The sequence below is a fragment of the Erythrolamprus reginae genome, chromosome 2 (genome assembly GCF_031021105.1).
Source record: "Erythrolamprus reginae isolate rEryReg1 chromosome 2, rEryReg1.hap1, whole genome shotgun sequence".
Taxonomy (NCBI): Eukaryota; Metazoa; Chordata; class Lepidosauria; order Squamata; family Dipsadidae; genus Erythrolamprus; species Erythrolamprus reginae.
In genome coordinates, this window is record NC_091951.1 from 172,876,537 (window position 1) to 172,896,572 (window position 20,036).

A 20,036-nucleotide genomic window follows, 5' to 3' on the forward strand; every position below is an offset into this window, starting at 1 on the left:
AAATAGTATAAGGGCAGACTAAATGGACCATGAGGTCTTTTTCTGCCATCAGACTTCTATGTTTCTATGTTTCCATGATATAACAAGTAGTCTTCAGCTTATGACCGGAATGGTACTGGAACTTCTGTTTCTAAGCAAGGTGCTTAAATGAGTTGTGCCTGATTCTATTATCTCTTTTGACACCATTGTTAAGTGAATCCAGCTTTCCCATGGACTTGCTTTGTCAGAAGCCAACTGGGAAGGTTGGTTTCCTCCCCAAGATTCTGCATCTGTTGTAAACAGGAGCCCAAATTTTGATCATTTGACTAGGGGATGCTGCAGTGGTCATAAGTATGAGGATCGGTCAGAAGTCATTTTTTTCAGTGCCACTGTATCTTTGAATGGTCGCTAAAGAAACGGTCCTAAGTATTCTTGCGTTTTCACTGCCCTTCACCCCCTCTTTCAAAACAATCGCTTCAATCTTTTTAAGACAGTAAAGTCATTTTGGCCAGTTTGCTTTCTGGAGCAGTCAGGACTCCGTTTTGATTTGGGGGGGAAAGCAACATGAAGAAGCCCCATGTCAATAACACCATCAAGCAGCTGGGATTTCATCCCTTTTCCAACGTGGAGATAGTGTGTTAAATTGCTAATAACTTTCTTTTATGTGATGTGATTGCTTGCTTTTTCATAAAAAGCCTCATTGAAAAAGTAGCTATTACTGTGAAATTTGAATACTTCCTGTCAAGTCATTGGATTAATTAAACATCATGTGTCATGGGGAACATTTTCCATTCCTGGGTAAATAATATTGAAATATCAAAGGAGGAAGATTGCTCTTGCTAATGAAATAGCAGAAGGCTTTTCACTGCATCTGTTGAGCTCTTGAAGGATTTATTCTACACACACCAGAGAATGGGCAATTCAAATCAACGTTGTACTGTTGCTAAACCATTCAGGCCATGAACCACCTTGAGATGGGTGTCTTTGGAGACTGTCAGTCCTCCAGGTCATGGTTGTCCCAATAGTGCTTTTTTCAAGAAGCAACTGGACTTTCTGGGGGGTTTTTTGAGGACCTTTCACTTCTCATTCAAGAAGTTTCTTCAACTCAGAGCTGAAACGCTTCTTGGATGAGAAGCAAAATGTCTTCAAAGAAAAACCACAAAGTCCAGTTGCCTCTTGAAAAAGGCACTGGGACTTGAGATGGGTGACAAATCAGTTTAGTAAGTAAGTATGTAAGTAAGGAAGTAAGGAAGAATTAAGTAAGTAGGTAAATAAGGAAGGAAGGAAGGTTAAGTAAGGAAGTACTGTAAGTAAGGAAGGAAGGAAGGAAGGAAGGAAGGAAGGAAAGAAGGTTAAGTAAGTACTGTAAGTAAGTAAGTAAGGAAGGTTAAGTAAGTAAGTAAATAAGGAAGGAAGGTTAAGTAAGCAAGTATTGTAAGGAAGGAAGGAGGGAGGGAGGGAGGTTAAGTAAGTAAGTACCATAAGTAAGTAATAAGGAAGGAAGGAAGGTTAAGGAAGGAAGGAAGGAAGGAAGGGAGGGAGGTTAAGTAAGTAAGTACCATAAGTAAGTAAGTAAGTAAGTAAGTAAGTAAGTAAGTAAGGAAGGAAGGAAGGAAGGAAGGAAGGAAGTATGGAAGGAAGGAAGGAAGGAAAGAAGGAAAGAAGGTTAAGTAAATAAGTACTGTAAGTAAGTAAGTAAGTAAGTAAGAAAAGAAGGTTAAGTAAGTAAGTACTATAAGGAAGTAAGGAAGTAAGGAAGGTTAAGTAAGTAAGTAAGTACAGTACCGTAAGTAAATAAGTAAGGAAGGAAGGAAGGAAGGAAGGAAGGTTAAGTAAGTAAGTAAGTACAGTACCGTAAGTAAATAAGTAAGTAAGTAAGTAAGGAAGGAAGGAAGGAAGGAAGGAAGGAAGGAAGGAAGGTTAAGTAAGTAAGTTAGTACAGTACCGTAAGTAAATAAGTAAGGAAGGAAGGAAGGAAGGAAGGAAGGAAGGAAGGAAGGAAGGAAAGTTAAGTAAGTAAGTAAGTACAGTACCATAAATAAGGAAGGAAGGAAGTACCATAACTAGGTAGGTAGATAGGTAGGTAAGTAATATGCTTTCCTTCAAATAATTCATGGATGAATGGCTCACTGTGTTCTCTTCCCATGCCCCCCCCCTGCTCCATTACCTCCTTTCCTTTAAATAAAATAATGGAAGGTTGATGGTCACTGGAAAGTTCTTAGATCTTCCAGTGTTTCCGATGATACATTTTAGAGGAATGTGAGAACACACGTAGGCCCTTTGGGAGTTATAGAGGGTTGATAGACAGAGGGGATGGCTGTGAAAGGGACTAAAGACTCCTTGGGAATTGCTGGCTGTGAAAACTATGTTGAGACCATAAGGACAAGTGCTTTCGGAGGGTAATATGCGTTTACTCAGACATGCCACCAATTATCTGCTTGATGTTAAGATTGTACAATGGCAGCAGTGGATGGTGAATGTTTCTTTGTGATCAGCCTCGATGGCTTCTCTGGTCAATTCAGTGGTACTAGTTATGGGATCCTGAGTATGCAAGGTTTTGGTGTGCTGCGGTGCCATCACTGGGTTGTGTCACTGGAGCCACAAGAAAGCTGTCTTCTCCCACTGCATTTTGTGTCTTCCACAATGACCACGTCAGCCAAAGGTGCAACAGGCCTGAGACCTGTGTTTTCCAGTTTGGAAAGGTTGTAATGGATGGTTCTCTTGGACTGGGGACAACTGGTCAGAAGCTTGTTTATTTTCCCTCTAGGTGTGAGACTGTGAAGTCTCAGATTGCACCAGGCTGTAATTGGGTTATAGGTTGTTTTCATGCCCTCATTAGTCATGGTGAAAGCAGTCACAGGACTGGAAGTAGTCTGGGCATGAAGGGCATGTGGTGTGGGGACAGCCGGCTTGTGTAGACCTTGTGTGCACAAGCAGACACAGTAGAAGGGGGCTTAAGCTTCTGACAAGTCATCTGGTTTGGAAGTAATTGGTGATATCTGGATGTTGGATGAAATCCATGGAGACAGAAGCATAAATAGCAGGATGGGTTCAGTTCCAGGAAATGTTACGTTCTCTTCACAACTGTGTTATCCACTTCACAACTGCACTTGATTCACTTAACAACGGTGCCAAAAAAAAGTTGTAAAATGGGCCAAAACTCACAATGACTGTCTAGCTTAGCGATGGAAATGCTGGGTTAAATTGTGGTGATAAATCAACTGCTTGTATTTGGAACCTGCTATAGATTCTGTCTTCTGGCCTTCTGAGCTCAACCCTGAAGTCTGATCCTCAGATATCTTGTATTCGTTGTTGCTGTTCAATGTCAGATAAGCCTACAAGGCTAGAAAACTCAGGAATGTGAGCCATTCGGATTTTTGAAAAAAACAAACCAACCATTTATGGTAACAGAATCTTGGAAAGCCTGCTAAAGCCATTTTCCAGCTCAACCTATATCTAGCATAATTAAGGTAGAGTTTCTTTCTCACATGTCTGTTTGTCTTCTAAACTAAGGAATTTTTTTCCCTCCCATAATACTTTGCTCCCTCTTTCATGTTCCCCAGGTCTGGTGGATATTCCATCACATTACTTCATCCAAAGTTATTGTGGATGTGAGGGCTGACTGACATGCATTATCAAGATCCGGATGGGGACTTTGAAAGAGGTTTTCCTTTTGGAAAAAGCAGATGGAGATCTTTTGTGGGTTTCAGTGTCATTGATTCTGCACATAATCGAGATCCTGTTTGTGGCGTTAGGCTCTAAGGCAGCAATCCCTGACTAGGTACAGTTTATGCATGGTATGTTTGTGTGTATGTTTTCTTTTAATAAGGGGTTTTTCGTGACTTTTAATTATTAGATTTGTTATATATTGTGTTATTATTGTTGTGAGCCACCCTGGCATACAAATCCAATAAATAATAATAATAACAAATAACAATAATAATAATAATAATAATAATAATAATAATAATAATAATAATAATATCTGGTGTGTTATGCTCTGAATTCTGAAGCATAACACACCAGACATTGTGATCGTGGAGAAAAAGAAAGTATGGATCATCGACATCGCAATCCCAGGAGACAGCAGAATTGAGGACAAGCAGCTAGAGAAATTAGTGAAATACGAAGATCTAAAAATTGAGCTGCAACGACTCTGGCATAAGCCAGTGAAAGTGTCCCAGTGGTACTTGGCACGCTGGGCGCAGTTCCAAAGGATCTGAGCGGACATTTGAAAACCATTGGAATTGACAAAATCTCCATCTGTCAATTGCAAAAGGCCGCTTTACTGGGATCGGCAAACATAATTCGCCGCTACATCACACAGCCCTAGGTGCTTGGGAAGCGCCTGACTGGTGATGAAATACGAAATCCAGCATAGTGATCTCGTTTGCTGTGTTGCACTGACATAATAATAATAATAATAATAATAATAATAATAATAATAATAATAATAATAATAATAGATGAGCCAGTGGGGTAGTGGTGGTGGTAGAGTAAATAGTTGACTGTGAGTAGCAGGCTTGCATGAGGGAAAGCAGCTGCCATTCGGGTGAGGAGAGCTTCATGCGCTCGCACAAGTGGCTGCCACTCATGTGACTCGGGTGTCATGTACACAGGCCCAGGGTACCGCGCTACAACCGTCTCTCAATCCTTGGGATCTGTGACTAGCTTCGTGGGACGCGGATGGACCATCACAGTTCCTGAGGACTTGGTGGTTTAACTGATATATTAGTCTCCTATTGGAATGAAGTGGTGGCGGTGGCCTTGGATCAGTTGTGCCTATGGGGTGTGTCTCTACATGAGATCTCACGCGGTCTCCTAGCTTTTTGAGGAACTCGGAGAAATGGAAGAGAGATACCTAGTGTGTCTCTGGAGGAAGCTGAAGAGTGAGTCTGACTAGACATGAGTAACTGCCTATATTAAAGAGTATATCATTGAAGAACAGGAACAGCAAGATATATTTCTGCTCCTGCTGTATGAGGGTCTGGTGGCCATTTTAGGTAACCTGCTTCCTCCAAGTAAAGGATGGATTAGAATAGATGGACATCTGTGCATAGAATGGGCAAGTAGACTCCTTAAAACCCACCTCTGTTGTCAAGCGTGGGGGAACTGAAACATCTCCCCCTGCCTATGTAGTTTTTTGTGTATGATATGACTGTATGTATGTTTTTATATATTGGGGTTTCTTGTTTTTTAGACTTTTTAAATGTATTATTGTTATTTTAGATTCTAACTATTAGATTTGTCATTATACAGTGATCCCCCGTTTATTGCGTCCCCAACCATTGCGAATAGGGTACTTCGCTATTTTTCAACCCGGAAGTCAAAAATACCATCTACGCATGCGTGCCGGGCACGCATGCGTAGATGGCAGCGGCTTCCCTGGGTCTTCCCCCTCTTGCTGGCGTCAGCGAGGAGTTTCCCCACCGCCCACGCAAACTCCTCGCTGCCGCCCGCCCTTCGCCCGCCCACGCCGTTCATTCTCACCGCACGGGCCTGTCCACGCTGTCTCTCGGCGCTTTCCAGCTGAGTCCGGGAGCGAACTCGCTCCCCGACTCAGCTGGAAAGCGCCGAGAGACAGCGCCCCCCGGACCCCCAACCCGGGTTTGGGGGGTGGTAGGAAGCTCCCATTGTTGGCGGAGACCTTTTAAAACACTCGCGCGGCTTCCAGGACTCGGTTTGGAAGCCGCGCGAGTGTTTTAAAAGGTCTCCGCCAACAATGGGAGCTTCGTAGCACCTCCCCCGAGCCCCCAACCCGGGTTTGGGGGGTGGTAGGAAGCTCCCATTGTTGGCGGAGACCTTTTAAAACACTCGCGCGGCTTCCAGGACTCGGTTTGGAAGCCGCGCGAGTGTTTTAAAAGGTCTCCGCCAACAATGGGAGCTTCGTAGCACCTCCCCCGAGCCCCCAACCCGGGTTTGGGGGGTGGTAGGAAGCTCCCATTGTTGGCGGAGACCTTTTAAAACACTCGCGCGGCTTCCAGGACTCGGTTTGGAAGCCGCGCGAGTGTTTTAAAAGGTCTCCGCCAACAATGGGAGCTTCGTAGCACCTCCCCCGAGCCCCCAACCCGGGTTTGGGGGGTGGTAGGAAGCTCCCATTGTTGGCGGAGACCTTTTAAAACACTCGCGCGGCTTCCAGGATTCGGTTTGGAAGCCGCGCGAGTGTTTTAAAAGGTCTCCGCCAACAATGGGAGCTTCGTAGCACCTCCCCCGAGCCCCCAACCCGGGTTTGGGGGGTGGTAGGAAGCTCCCATTGTTGGCGGAGACCTTTTAAAACACTCGCGCGGCTTCCAGGACTCGGTTTGGAAGCCGCGCGAGTGTTTTAAAAGGTCTCCGCCAACAATGGGAGCTTCCTAGCACCCCCCAAACCCGGGTTGGGGGCTCGGGGGTGTGCTAGCGAGCCTCCCATGTCGGCGGGGATGTTTTAAAACACCCGCGCGACTTTCCAATGAGTCCCGAAGACAAACGCGTTGTCTTCGGGACTCATTGGAAAGTCGCGCGGGTGTTTTAAAACATCCCCGCCGACATGGGAGGCTCGCTAGCACACCCCCGAACCCCCAACCCGGGTTTGGGGGTGTGCTAGCGAGCCCCTCATGTCGGCGGGGATGTTTTAAAACACCCGCGCCGCCCCCAATCTTAGGCTCCTCGCTAGCGCTGCGGAAGTAAAAACACCCTCTGCACATGCGCAGAGGGTGTTTTTACTTCCGCAGCGCTACTTCGCGAAAACCCGCTCGTTGCGGGGGGTCCTGGAACGGAACCCTCGCAAAGAGCGGGGGATCACTGTATATTGTTTTTATCATTGCTGTAAGCCGCCCCGAGTCTACGGAGAGGGGCGGCATACAAATCTAATTATTATTATTATTATTATTATTATTAATAATAATAATAATAATAATAATAATAATAATAATAATAATAATAATAATAATGTAGGGACTAAGATTGGCCATGGCTTTCGAATATGGTAGTGGGGATATACTTCATAGAAGTGTCACCTCAGAGCTTTCATTGCATGGTTCTACTCAATATTGAGCCATGGCAGAAAACACTCAGTGGTTTATCCACCATCAGTACCAATACAACACCAGAACCTGATCACTTGTGAATGGAATGGTTAGAGAATTTGCATGGACCAGTAAACAACTTTGCAAGTCATCATTACACGAATAAAATATCATTTTTGGAGGTAGCCAAGGTATGATGTGATGTTTCATAGCTCTTCAACCAGCAGTCCCCAACATTTCTGGCACCAAGGACTGGTCTCAGAAGAAAAATTGTTTTCCACAGATAGGGAGGGGGAGGGGAATAGTTTCGTGTGCAACTTAGTTCCCACACGTACACTGATGAAGCTTTGCTCACTCAACTGTTGCTTGCATGGTCCAGTTCCTAACAGGCCACAAACCGGTACTGGTCTGAAGCTTGGAGATTAGAGACCTCTGCTTTAAACCAATTTCTTACATCTTGAGGCTCTCCAGAGGTTTTTAGAACTTGAGTGCCCAGAAATTGTTAAATTAAATTAAGGAAATTATAGTCTCAGTATGTGACAGTGGAGGTTTTCAGACTAGGGGCAGGTGATGGATGAGTCTAACATAGGTATTTCAGCACTCATATCACTCCATTTATTTTTCACCATGAATACAAAGAGAAAGAAAACCACACATAAATGATTAAATCAGTACTCAGCTTTAGAAATATCAGCATACACATTCATACACTCCCTCATTTCACATGATGTTCTAAACATTTACGACACACAGCCTGCACTATTAAATCAACAGTGATGAGGAAAAGCTGTGTGCAACTTATAGACAAGCTTATACAATGTGCTGTTTAATATTAAAAGCCGCCTGTTGCAAATTATGATTTATTACTGGCTGCAGGGTTTTTTTTTATCGCCAAGGGGATGTGTTTCAACTAGTTCTACACAAGAAAGGGATTTCAAAAGCACAAGCATACACACGTCCACCGTTTGCTATCGTTCATACCAATCCTAAACATATATACTTCAGAGGTGTGGTTAAATTCAAGATTTACTATTCCTACTGTAATTTATTCCATTGACATATTCTAGTCATTTGTCCATCTATTAAAGCAGAGGTCTTCAAACTTGGCAACTTTAAGACTTTTGGACTTCAACTCCCAGAATTCTCCAGCGTGCTATGCTATGCTATGCTATGCTGGCTGGAGAATTCTGGGACTTGAAGTCCACAAGTCTTAAAGTTGCCAAGTTTGGGGACCCCTGTATTAAAGCAATAAAGACCTGGCTTTCCACCACCACCCACCACCACCCCAGGTACTGAGGCCAGCATGTTGGTATAGCTGCTATGGGGTGATCGGTGGGGACCTCAATATTTATTTCTTTACATGGTTGCTGTAAAACAGTGGGGCGGGACCCCCTGCCAGGTGAGACGCATGACTCTGGGGAACATGCTTTTTTTTTTTGCTACAGAGATAAGGGTTTTTTTTGCACCGAACAATAGCCCACAGCATAGAGCAGGAGATATGAAGTGCAGATAAAAAACCCTTAAAAGACACCATGGAAAAATATTTAACAGGGGTGAAAAGAAAGGAGGAGAGAGAGGGAGATAACGAGACAAATGTAAGTTTTCCAAAAGTTAAGACAGGGAAATATGATGAAGCGTATGTAGCGTTTGGCTTCACTGTGACTACAGTGGGAGGTGAAGAAAGATTGGTAGGTTTACTGTGTCTAAAAAAGTTGGCCAAATAAAGGTGTTACTTAAACACATTATACCTCAATCACGCGGATTAGCCACTTGAGTTTTTTCAGTGAAAATGTGCCAAATATTGCAAACAATTGCCCCAGAAGAGAGTTGGAAGGACGCAAAATATTTACTTCTTTCTTGGGGAGGGGGAGGAGGGTAATCGAAAATAATTGAGAAGCACTAATGTATTGTATTGTGGTTTTTATTTTATTCCTCTCCTCCCAAGTTCCTTCTGGTAGACCGATGACAATCTAAACTCTTTTAATAAATAAATAAATTACTACCCAAAATGCAATGTTCTGCTCTGGTCTAGTGATTTCTTGTGAATAAATTGCCAAATTAACAGCAGTGGCTGCTTTTTACATGAATAGGAGGAAACATATTGACAGGAGCCTCCAACATTTTCTTACAGCAACTCCCTGAGAACACAAGTTAGGACGGCTGCCTCCAGTAAAAAAAAAATCATGAGAATATTTTAATGAATAATGAAGCAATAAATCCATTTTTTTAAAAAAAGTTAAGCATCAATTAGTAAATTAAAGCGTTAATAAATCAATAACATTTAATTTAAACTTTCGAATTACAGATGTTGCTGGGAGAATGGCTGCTTCATTTCAGTTACCTTGCAGTATAGAGGAAATTAATTAATTAATATTTATTAAATTTAAATGTAAAGAGGAAAGCAAAAGAAAAGCAAGGGAGAGAAAAACCAGGAGAATGAATTTCTCTTGGTAGAATTGTAGCCGATCTAGGAGATCTAGCCTTGATTATTTCTGAATGGCAATTTTATTGATGTTCTGCTGTAACAGATTAACACACAACCAATCAATGAATTGATCAATCTGTCAACAAGCGGATGATTAATCTGCTGAATATTCTCGAATCAGTTGGTAGCTTTACACAAGCACCACATTGGAAATGTGTGGAACTTGCAACATTTCCACCACTTCCTGTTCTATTATCAGTGAAACCACTGCAAGGAAAAATACTTACCTGAAGCAATTTTTCAACTGAAATGCTTAAACTATCTGGGATAATTGCTTTAAAAAATGGTTTCCTCTAATGGTGGTTGCTAAGGAATGTATCTTGCATACCAACCCCAATTTCCTGTGCTTTGGGAATTCCTTCTTTGATTGCCAAAAGAATTGAGTTCTTCCATTTATGGGGAAGGGCCCTTTGCTTGGAATTATATGCTGTTTGAATGACGCTTAAGAGCCATGCTTTGGGATTTAGTGGAGTGATGGTGAACCTATGGCACGTGTGCCACATAGAACCATATCTGAGGGCAGGCAAGGCATTGCCCTATGTCAGTGCCGCCATGCATGTGCACTGCATTGCATTATGGGTGTCGGCACACACACATGCACTTTCGTGTGCACACGGGCTCTTTTGGCACCCAAGTCGAAAAAGGTTTGCCATCATTGGCTTAGTGTGATGGGTCAATCAGGCCTCCATGGTTTTTTCTTTAGTTCTATATATTATATTGTATTCATTTTGGATATTTCTGAGCAAGGAATTTGTTTTTAGGGGTTTTATGTTCCATCAATTTATGGTGCAGTGTTTCTGTATTTTCATTTTATTTGGGTACGAAAGGAAGGAGTGTCTAATTTTGCTTTTCCTTTAAATTTTTCATGTGTTTTTTCTGTTTAAGCCATTTGTACCAATTTAGGCCTCCATGATTTTTTCAATCAACTATGACTAAAGCAAACCACAGGTTAGGAAGATAGGAAAACCCAGTTATTGTATGTAGAAATAATAGCCCAGTGATGGAGAAGCTATGGCACGGGTGCTACAGGTGGCACGTGGAGCCATATCTGCTGGCATGTGAGCCGTCGCCATAGTTCAGCTCCAATGTGCATGTGTGCCAGCCAGCTTATTTTTGGCACACACAGAGGTTCTGGGAGGGCGTTTTTGGCTCCCAGAGAGTCTCTGGGGGGATGGGGGAGGGCATTTTTACATTCCCCCAGCTGCAGGGAAGCCTTTGGAGCCTGGGGAGGGTGAAACACGAGCTTACTGAGCCCACCAAAAGTTGGGAAACAGGCTGTTTCCAGCCTCGAGGGCCTCTGGGGGGTGGAGGAAGCTGTTTCCACCCTCCCGAGGCACTGAATTATGGGTGTGGGCACTCACGCATGCTCGATAGTGCGCACGCACTATTTTTTCCGAGGGAAAAAAGGTTCGCCATCACTGTAATAGCCTATTTATATAACAATCACATGAAAGACTAACCTGTGAGTAAGGTTATTTCAGGCCTGCAGTATTATGTATCTCATTATACAGTAATATGTACCTCTGATCTGTTGATTGTATTATTGAGAACTGGCTACCTATTCAGTAAGAGGCATCTACTTTAGTGGTTGGTTCCTACCAGTGCGATAGGCAACTCCGCACCAGTAGCGCCCGCAATTGTGCACGACTGCTTCAATGCCGGTCTGTCGGGCAACACCATATTTTTTCTTGAATTTTTCAGCCTTTTTGCTTTCTGCGCATGCGCAGAAGCAAAATCTCACGAGGGGATGTTCTCGCACACAAGATTTTTGTAATATTTTGATTCCACGCATGCACGGAAGCAGAATTGCGCAAGGGATCCATGTGGGGCACGCCCGAATGAAGAGGATGTGCGTGCAGTGCACCGGCTTGTTGGTAAGTGCAACCCGCCGCTGATCTACTGATGTAAAGAATCTGCCCCCAGAGCTTTGCTTGATGCTGATCCAGAATATCCTTCAATCTTGGAGACAAAGGCTGGCAGATACAGAAAAGTCTAAAGTTTGGAGGCAGATTTGTTCCCAGGGTGAGTTGGTGGCTACCAGAGGCCTGTCAACCCTTATCTTGACACCCACCTATTGAACAGAGGGGGTGATTTCACAAAAAAAGGGGGGTGCTACATGCTATAAAACTACCGCAGCCTATAGACAGCTTAGAGAATGTGCCTACCTGTCCAGAAAATCTAAACCAGGAGTGATCAACGTTGTCAATTTAAGACTTGTGCTCTTGAATTCCTAGAATGCCTCAGCCAACCTAGGGAATTCTGGGATTTGAAGTCCACAAATCTTCTTAAAGTTGCCAAGTTTGGAGACCCCCGATTCAAAACCAAGGTTCGTTAACATGGTAAAGAGGTTAGTGAAGGAAAAGCTTTTATCATTTTGCTTTCTGATAAATGGATTGTCTATCATTTATCTCTATATCTGTCTGTCATGCATCACATTATTTAACCTCCCCTCCTCCTCCCAGCGGGACTCTGGGGGTGTATAATAAAAATATTTGGTAAAAGATGTTTGGTGCCTGGCCAGTCCCTTCAAAAGTCCCCCTTTTTTAAAATTTATTTTGGTGGTGGGAAAAAACAAGTGCCATTTTGAGGAGAAGAATAGAATAGAATAGAATAGAATTTTTATTGGCCAAGTGTGATTGGACACACAAGGAATTTGTCTTGGTGCATATGCTCTCAACGTACATAAAATAAAATATACATTTGTCAAGAATCATGTGGTACAACACTTAATGATTGTCATAGGGGTCAAATAAGCAATGAAGAAGCAATATTAATAAAAATCTTAGGATATACGCAACAAGTTACAGTCATACAGCCAACATGGGAGGAAATGGGTGATAGGAATGATGAGAAAAACTAGTAGAATAGAAGTGCAGATTTAGTAGAAAGTCTGACAGTGTTGAGGGAATTATTTGTTTAGTAGAGTGATGGCGAGTGATTATCCTCTGAAGTCTGTGTCGGTCCTGTTGGGTTGCAGCACCAAACCAGACAGTTATAGAGGTGCAGATGACAGATTTAATGATTCCTCTCAAGCACTCTCAATATTCCAGGTGGGTCTATTTGCACCGCCCCCTCCCCCCCCAAAAAGTTGGAAATCTGAAGACCTCTCAACTAAGCAACTGAACTAAATAGGCCAGGTACAGAAAAACACAGTAGACAACTTGGGGGGGGGAATGCACTGGAGGGGAAAAATATGTACAGCACAATACAATCACCACTCTCCCAAAGCATTTTTAAAAAATCCAGGTGTGGGGGGAAATAAGATATTTTCCTCTTGTGGTTGACACCAGAGATTATGCTGATTTCCAAGGGGAGCAGAGCTGTCTAGCTGTGGAGGGGAGGCCACCGGCGTTCCTCCTCGTCTGAACAGCCACCCGTGATTTATGATCCAAAGGAAGCTGAAGAAAATTATTCCCACATAAGGAACAACAAGCGATCATTTCCTTTTCCAGACAAAGGGTCATCATTGGCTTTACGGTGCCTTGCAACGAGAGGATAAATATGATACGGCAAAGAGAAAGCAAAGGGCAGAAAGGAAAGCATCCCCAAACATCCATAGCCCCCACAGCAGGCCTTTTCCTGTTTGGAGCGCTAAAAATACGTGAGAGTAATGGCTTTCTGGTCTGCCGCCTGATGCCCAGTGAGGTAATGCTCCCTCCGCTGTGTTCAACACAACGTAAACACAGATAAAGCTAATCACATCCACAGGCTGTGCCAACAAAAACAGACTGACCCTTCCTTCTCACCTCTGTACCAATAGGACACATTTCCCAGACCGTAGGTGGGGTGAAATGGGGCACTCTAGTGGGAACGTCGTTGTGAGGTGAGGTAGCGGGGTTGAGAGACACACCCCAAAATTGGAAACTGCAGGTTTTATTGGTCTAGGGCAGGGTTTTTCAACCTTTTTTCTTCAGGGGAACCCTTCGGTGTCGTCAGATTTCTGGCGGAACCCTGGTTGAAAAACACTGCATTACATCCTGAAGCTGAAATAGAATTCCTTTATTTATTGGCCAAGTGTGATTGGACATGCGAGGAATTTGTCTTTGGTGCAGATGCTCTCAGTGTACATAAAAATAGATACATTTGTCAAGAATCATGAGGTACAACACTCAATGATTGTCATAGGGGTCAAATAAGCAATCAAGAAACAATCAATATAAATCATAAGGATACAAGCAACAAGTTATAGTCATAGTCATAAGTGGGAGATCAGTGATAGGAATGATGAGAAGACTAATAGTAAAAGTAATGCAGCCTTAGAGGATGGAGGCAGAATCAGAAAGTGCTGCTGCAGTGTAGGGGTCCGTGGCTTCAGAGTAGCCGAGAGAGGGTGAGTGAGAGAGAGGCTGCGCCGCATACCCTCGCCGGGAGTGCCGGGCCTGAGTGGGGCAATAAGCTGAGGCCGTTTGCTCCATTCCACCTGCTTTCCCTCCCCATTTTTTGGCAGCTGAGGGGCCAATGGGAGGGTGGAGTGAAGGCAAAGCCAGAGCGGATGCCTTCTGCCCCGCCTTCCACTCTGTCTTCTCAGGTCCCAGGCATGAGGGGAGTAATAGGGTGTGCTCTCTTACAGTGCCCTGCGAGTTGGTTGCTTGAGCGAGCGTTGCAGTGTGTACACAGGTGTGGGAAGGAGGGAGGAGGAGCGGGAGAGAACCTTGAGCCGCCTGACACGCCTCAGCCCTGGACTGGGAAGCTCCGTGTCAGAGGTGCTGGAGAGGCTCCCGCCTTCTCTTCTTCCTCCTCCCGCCGCTGTAGCCCGCACTTTGGCCCCACTGCTGCAGCAAGGGGCTAGAAGGGCGCTGCTGCTGCTGTCGGTGCCAACGTCACCGCCGCTGTTACTCCTCCTGCTTGGCGGCTGCTGCTGCTGAGCATGATTGATCTGCCAGAAACGAGACAGAGGAAGAGGCTGCCCCTCTGCAGAAGCGGGCGGTATTGAAGGGGGGACCTGCCTTGCCTTGCCTTTTTATTATGTCGCAGAACTGCTGGCTGGCCTTAGCGGAACCCTTGGATTCCGTGGAACCCTTGTTGAAAAACCCTGGTCTAGGGCTTAGCTGCCGCTCTAGATTGACTCTGAGTGACTGCAACTTGACATGGACCCTTAGCTCCAGAGAATAAAGAAGGAAACATTGCCTTGAGGACTCTGCTCTAAAAGCATTCAACAACTGGTGAGGTTTAAAAACGTATACATGCATTGGCTAACAGCTATGAAACGCTACAGGTTTTCTGGCGGACAATAACTTAAAGGCAGGTGGGGGTTGCCGCTTCCACTGCTCCTGGTGCACTGCGCACGCAGCTCCATGTCTCCGGTGTGTGTGTGTGCGTCCCATGAGATTTTGCTTCTGCGCATGAAGTAAAGTCTCACAAGGGGATGCGCATGAGAGATTTCGGCGATTATTTTGCTTCTGCGCATGTGCAGGTCGCCAAAATCTCTCGTGCATGCATCTCTTGAGATTTTTTCCTGCCCATGCGCAGAAGCAAAATCTTGCTCAGACACACACACATACACGCAAGCCGGAGATGCAGAGCTGCCCGTGCAGTTCAATTTTCGCTACCGGTGCGATGGCGTCAACCATACCGGTAGGAACCCGCTACTGCTTAAAGGTACAAATTAGACATTTCTCAGAAATTTTGCTCCACCCTATTTATGCTTTCATTTTGCTTCAATTCACTGTTCATTCAGATTGTGATTTTCTAGCTAATTTGGAAAACCCGTCAGATGCACCAACTTGTTTCGAAATGTCTGTTTCTACCAAATATCGGGGGGAAATTCTCAACCAAATATCTGGTTTAATCAGAGTATTTGGGGGAAAGTTGTTCAATCAACCAGAAGCTCACACTTCCCTTCAGAGGCATATTTAAAATTAGATTGCTTATACAGGTGAAACTCAAAAAATTAGAATATCGTGCAAAAGTTCATTTATTTCAGCAATGCAACTTAAAAGGTGAAACATAATATATGAGAATATAGGTAATCCATATATATATTATATATATATATATATATATATATATATATATATATATATATATATGGATTACAATGAAATATTGCCATTCTCTACTGTCTAAAACTTTATATACATATTGAAATAAGCCTTATTTTTAAAAAATCAGTTATGCATTGCATCAATGAGTTTCCTCAGTCTCCCATGAATTTATTGCAATTCTATCTCTTGGGGTATGTCTGAATATTATTAGCAGAATTACGGCTTCCCTTCCACCCACTATTTAGAAACCTTATATATTCTGTTTAGTGGATCCCCATTATAATTGCAAAACACACACACACAACCCCCAAAAGAAACCCAAACTCCAGCAATGCTTTTAATTTTGCTTACTAAAATATTGATTACTTGAAGACGTCATTGGGGTTAGGTATGATTACAATCCTTGTCATGACACTAATATTTAGTGTGCATCCAAGCAGTGGGCTATGGAGGCAGAGGCAAAATTGACATTAAACAGATTCAGTCCTCATTGGCTGACGGACAAGGTCAACCCGTCATGGATGATAGCTCCACCTACTATGGAGAACAACAAATTTAGTCTTCCCCAGATCTTTTCAGAGGACTGGATCCAGAGAATAAGCATCTCTCATTAACATCCAAATATATTTTCCTTTCTCTATTCCATCCTCAACAGTACATATAGTCAGAAAGAACCACTGAAATACCACCTACCCCCCCTTTTTTTAAAAAAATAATTCATGTTTTGCCAGATTTCATCTGGAAGCTTGGATCCAAATCTTGGTTCAGCTCTAATTCTGATTTTTTTTAAAAAATAGCCTGCTTTATGGGGGCAAAATGAAACGGCCTCTTATTGGCTTCAGTGAGTTTCCTGGAGAGCAGTAGTCGAGTGAAAACACAATGAACTAAGGAATCCCAAACATTTATTGTAAGTTGTGTTTATTTTCACAGCATTTGATATACAAAACAGCTTTACACATTAGAATAGCCCGCAGCCATTGCCTTGATGTAATTTGGAAAAGCATGCACCCTTAAAGGTAAAGGCTTCTCTGGACCAGTCATGTCTGATTCAGGGGCGGGTTCCTCTTACCTCCATACCGGTGAGATTTGACATCCGCGCATGCGCAGAAGCAAAAAATTGCTGAAATTCGCACGCAGGTGAGTGTCCCCTCGTTGCGGTCCAATAGTGCCCTGCTGATTGAGCAATTTGCGGGCAAGAGCTCCGATGATGTCTTTGCTGGTCTGTGTGCAGCACCATTTTGGGGTTTTGCTAATTTTCGGGGGAGGGGTTGCTTCTGCACATGCACCGAATCATTCCATGGTCATATGACCACTGTGGCTATACGTCAAGGCACATGAAACACTGTTGCGTTCCCACCGAAATGGTACCTATTTACGCGCATTTGTATGCTTTCAAAATGCTAGATAGGCAGGAGTTGGGGCAAGTAACAGGAACTCACCCTGCCGTGTGGCTCTCGGGTCTCTAACCCAGCCTGTTGACTTTGCAGCCAGCAAGTCCAGCAACTTAACCCCTGAACCACTGCACTCCTCATGTAAAATAATAATTAAAAAATAGTTGCACCCATATGTCCTTCCTTAATGTAGGTGATCAATCCAGCATCTAGAGCTGCACAGGAATAGCTTGACCAATTTGCTAAATGGGCATAAGGAAGCCAAGTGGCCTTTTGAGCATCCTTTCCTCAGTCAACAGTCGAACAGCTGCTTTTCTGCTTACCTGTTTTAAGATATTCATGAAGATGGAGTTAGGTGTTGAAAGTACATCCATTCATATTGAGATAGAGACCAGCTCCTGTAAAGCTCTCCAGGGCAAGTTCATCTTTGTAGGAAACTTTGTCCCAGTTGATGCCTTCCAAATGCGCTGGACTACAAGTCCCACCATTCCCAATTGCGAGCAAGAGATGGGGTAGACGACAGTTCATGTCATCTAGGGCAGGGGTCTCCAACCTTGGAAACTTTTAAGACTTGTGGACTTCAACTCCCAAAATTGGCTGAAGAATTGTTTCTATTATTGTTGTGAGCCACTCTGAGTCTTCAGAGAGGTGCGGCATACAAATCTAATAAATAATAATAATAATAATAATAATAATAATAATAATAATAGTTTGAAGTCCACATGTCTTCAAGTTGCCAAGGTTGGAGACCCCTAATCTAGGGAGGCTTCAAGGTTAAAGAAGATCGTATCGTTTTATAGCTAATCAAAGGTGGCAAATCTTCCAACCTCGTCCATCTAATACAGGCAATCTCTGCCTTACCACCATAACTGGGAAGAGAACTTCCATCGCTAAGCAAGATGGTTGTTAAATAAGTTGTGCCCATTTTACAACCCCCTTTTTTAACCACAGGGTTGAGTGAACCATGGCAGTTGTTAAGCCAATTCTAGCTTCAACAATTGAATTTGCTTGTCAGAAGCCAGCTGAGAAGGTTGCAAATGATGGGTCACTTGACCTCCCCTGCCCCGGATGCTGCAATAGTTGTTAAGTACATGCCAGTTGCCTAGTGCTCACATTTTGGTCACTGACTGTGAGGATGCTGCAACAATCGTAATAAGTGTGAGAAATGGTCATAAGTAACATTTTTCAGTGCCATTGTAAACGAATGGCTGTAAATCAAGGACTACCTGTAACAGGAAAGACATAGCCTTAGATAAAACTCAACCAAACTAACCATTTTTTAAAAGCCTTAGATCAGGAGCGAGGAATTTCTGCTTTTCCAGAACTTCTTAAATTACAACTCCTTGTTTTCCTCTCCATATCTATGCTATTTGGGATGAAAGAAATAACAACTGCAAAATCTAGAAGAGTGAGAAATTCCCCATCTTTATACCAGATTAGGAACTGCATCAAGTCTTGAATGCAGTCGAGAAATTTAGTATAAAAGATTGTCTTTTGCAATTTGAAACTTTGCAGCACGGATACAAGTTGTGATGTTCTGTATGGTTGTCACTCAAGAAAGGCTTCCTGGGATCAGAGCCCTATGGATCAAAAAAGAAAAAAAACGGGTAAGAGGATAGATTAGTTGTCAGAAAAAATCTAGCATAGGAAAATCCACATCTTCAAGCACAAATGTTACAATCCCTTTGCAGACTAAAGGAGTTCAGAAATAGATCCAGGATGCCCCCAGTACTTCCTAAGCAACATCTTCTGAGTTTCAGCCCTATCTCTCTGTCAGAAAAAATGCAAGAAAGGATACAGTATTTGGAATTTTAGCAATCAGGTTTAAAGCACTTTTAACAAAGTGGGATTCTTAGCAGTCAGCAGGAAGACTTGACTACCTTCATGTTGTTCTGCCTTGAGACTAGCTGAAGCCAAGAGCTAGCTAGCAAGCAAAAAATAGTTGTTTTCCTTTTAAATCAAAAGTGCATATGCAAAATTTTTCACTCTTTTCCTAAGAGAGAGGGGGGGGAGAGGGAGGGAGAGGGCGAGAGAAAAAGAGAGAGAAATGCAGCTTTTCTTGGCATGGTCTTAATAGTCTTGGCAGAGAATATTTGCACAACCTTATTCAGAGAAACATACCTCAGCCCCGAGCTCATAAAAATGAAACCAGCTGAGATATAAACTGTTGTACAGTAGCTCTCAGGCAGAAAAGGCCTTCTGGTGTGTATGTTGGACTTGATGGAATCAGGTCAAAGAACTCCGTGGGGTTGTCTCTGACACTGGCTAACCTCTTCTGGGGAACACCATGTGTGCATCAAAACCCCGTGTGCATGGAAAAGACATTTGTTCAGCAGGGCTCCTGGCAAACTTCTGGGTCTGTAGTATAAACGTTTCAGAGCTCACAATGTACTCTTCAAGAAGGCTGCCAAAGTTTGAGCAAGCCCAATATGGTAGTTACCTAAGAGTTCTGTATATACCCATAATGTTGGTATAATATGTGACGTTGCAATATGTCTTTCTTCTTCTTTTTTCCTTATTGTATGTCCTTTGTTTCTTTTGCTTACTTGTGCCTTACTTCTTTCCTGCACTTTGCCAAGCGCCGCTTACTACAAACGGCAAGAGCATGATCGGTATGTGTGCATATTTACACTCAGCACAGGGAAAAACTTGCGATACTCTTTAATAAATATTGTATCTGTCCATTCAATAGAAATGTGTTGCGGGGAGGAAGGGCCTGTCACGAACAACACAAAAAAGGAAGTATGTATGTATGTATGTATGTATGTATGTATGTATGTATGTATGTATGTATGTATGTATGTATGTATATATGTATGTATATATATATATGTATTTTTATATATATATATATATATATATACTGTATGTATGTATATATATATATGTATGTATTTTTATATATATATATATATATGTATGTATTTATATATATATGTAGATTGTTCTGAGTTCGGGTTTTGCCCTGTGTAATGTTTTGCATGTCTATGCGACGTTTCGGTAAAATCACATTTACCATCATCAGGCTGGAGTTCCAATCTCTGTGTTTTTGCAAATGAATATTAGCAACTGACATATATATATATATATATATATTTGTTTTCGTATATATATATATATATATATATATATATATATATATATATATATATATATAAAATCAACATCTGTTTGATGCTGCTAAAGATTGGAA

At 42.8% G+C, this 20,036-nt stretch overlaps 1 long non-coding RNA gene across 1 annotated transcript in view; it reads right to left on the reverse strand.

Annotated features, from left to right (window-relative positions):
• Positions 1-18,247: 18,247 nt before the first annotated feature.
• Positions 18,248-20,036, reverse strand: part of LOC139161394 (uncharacterized) — a 62,941-nt gene continuing 61,152 nt past the window's right edge. The window contains exon 2 of the long non-coding RNA XR_011558101.1: positions 18,248-18,423. This is a non-coding gene — a long non-coding RNA (uncharacterized lncRNA). The remainder of the gene's footprint in view (positions 18,424-20,036) is intronic.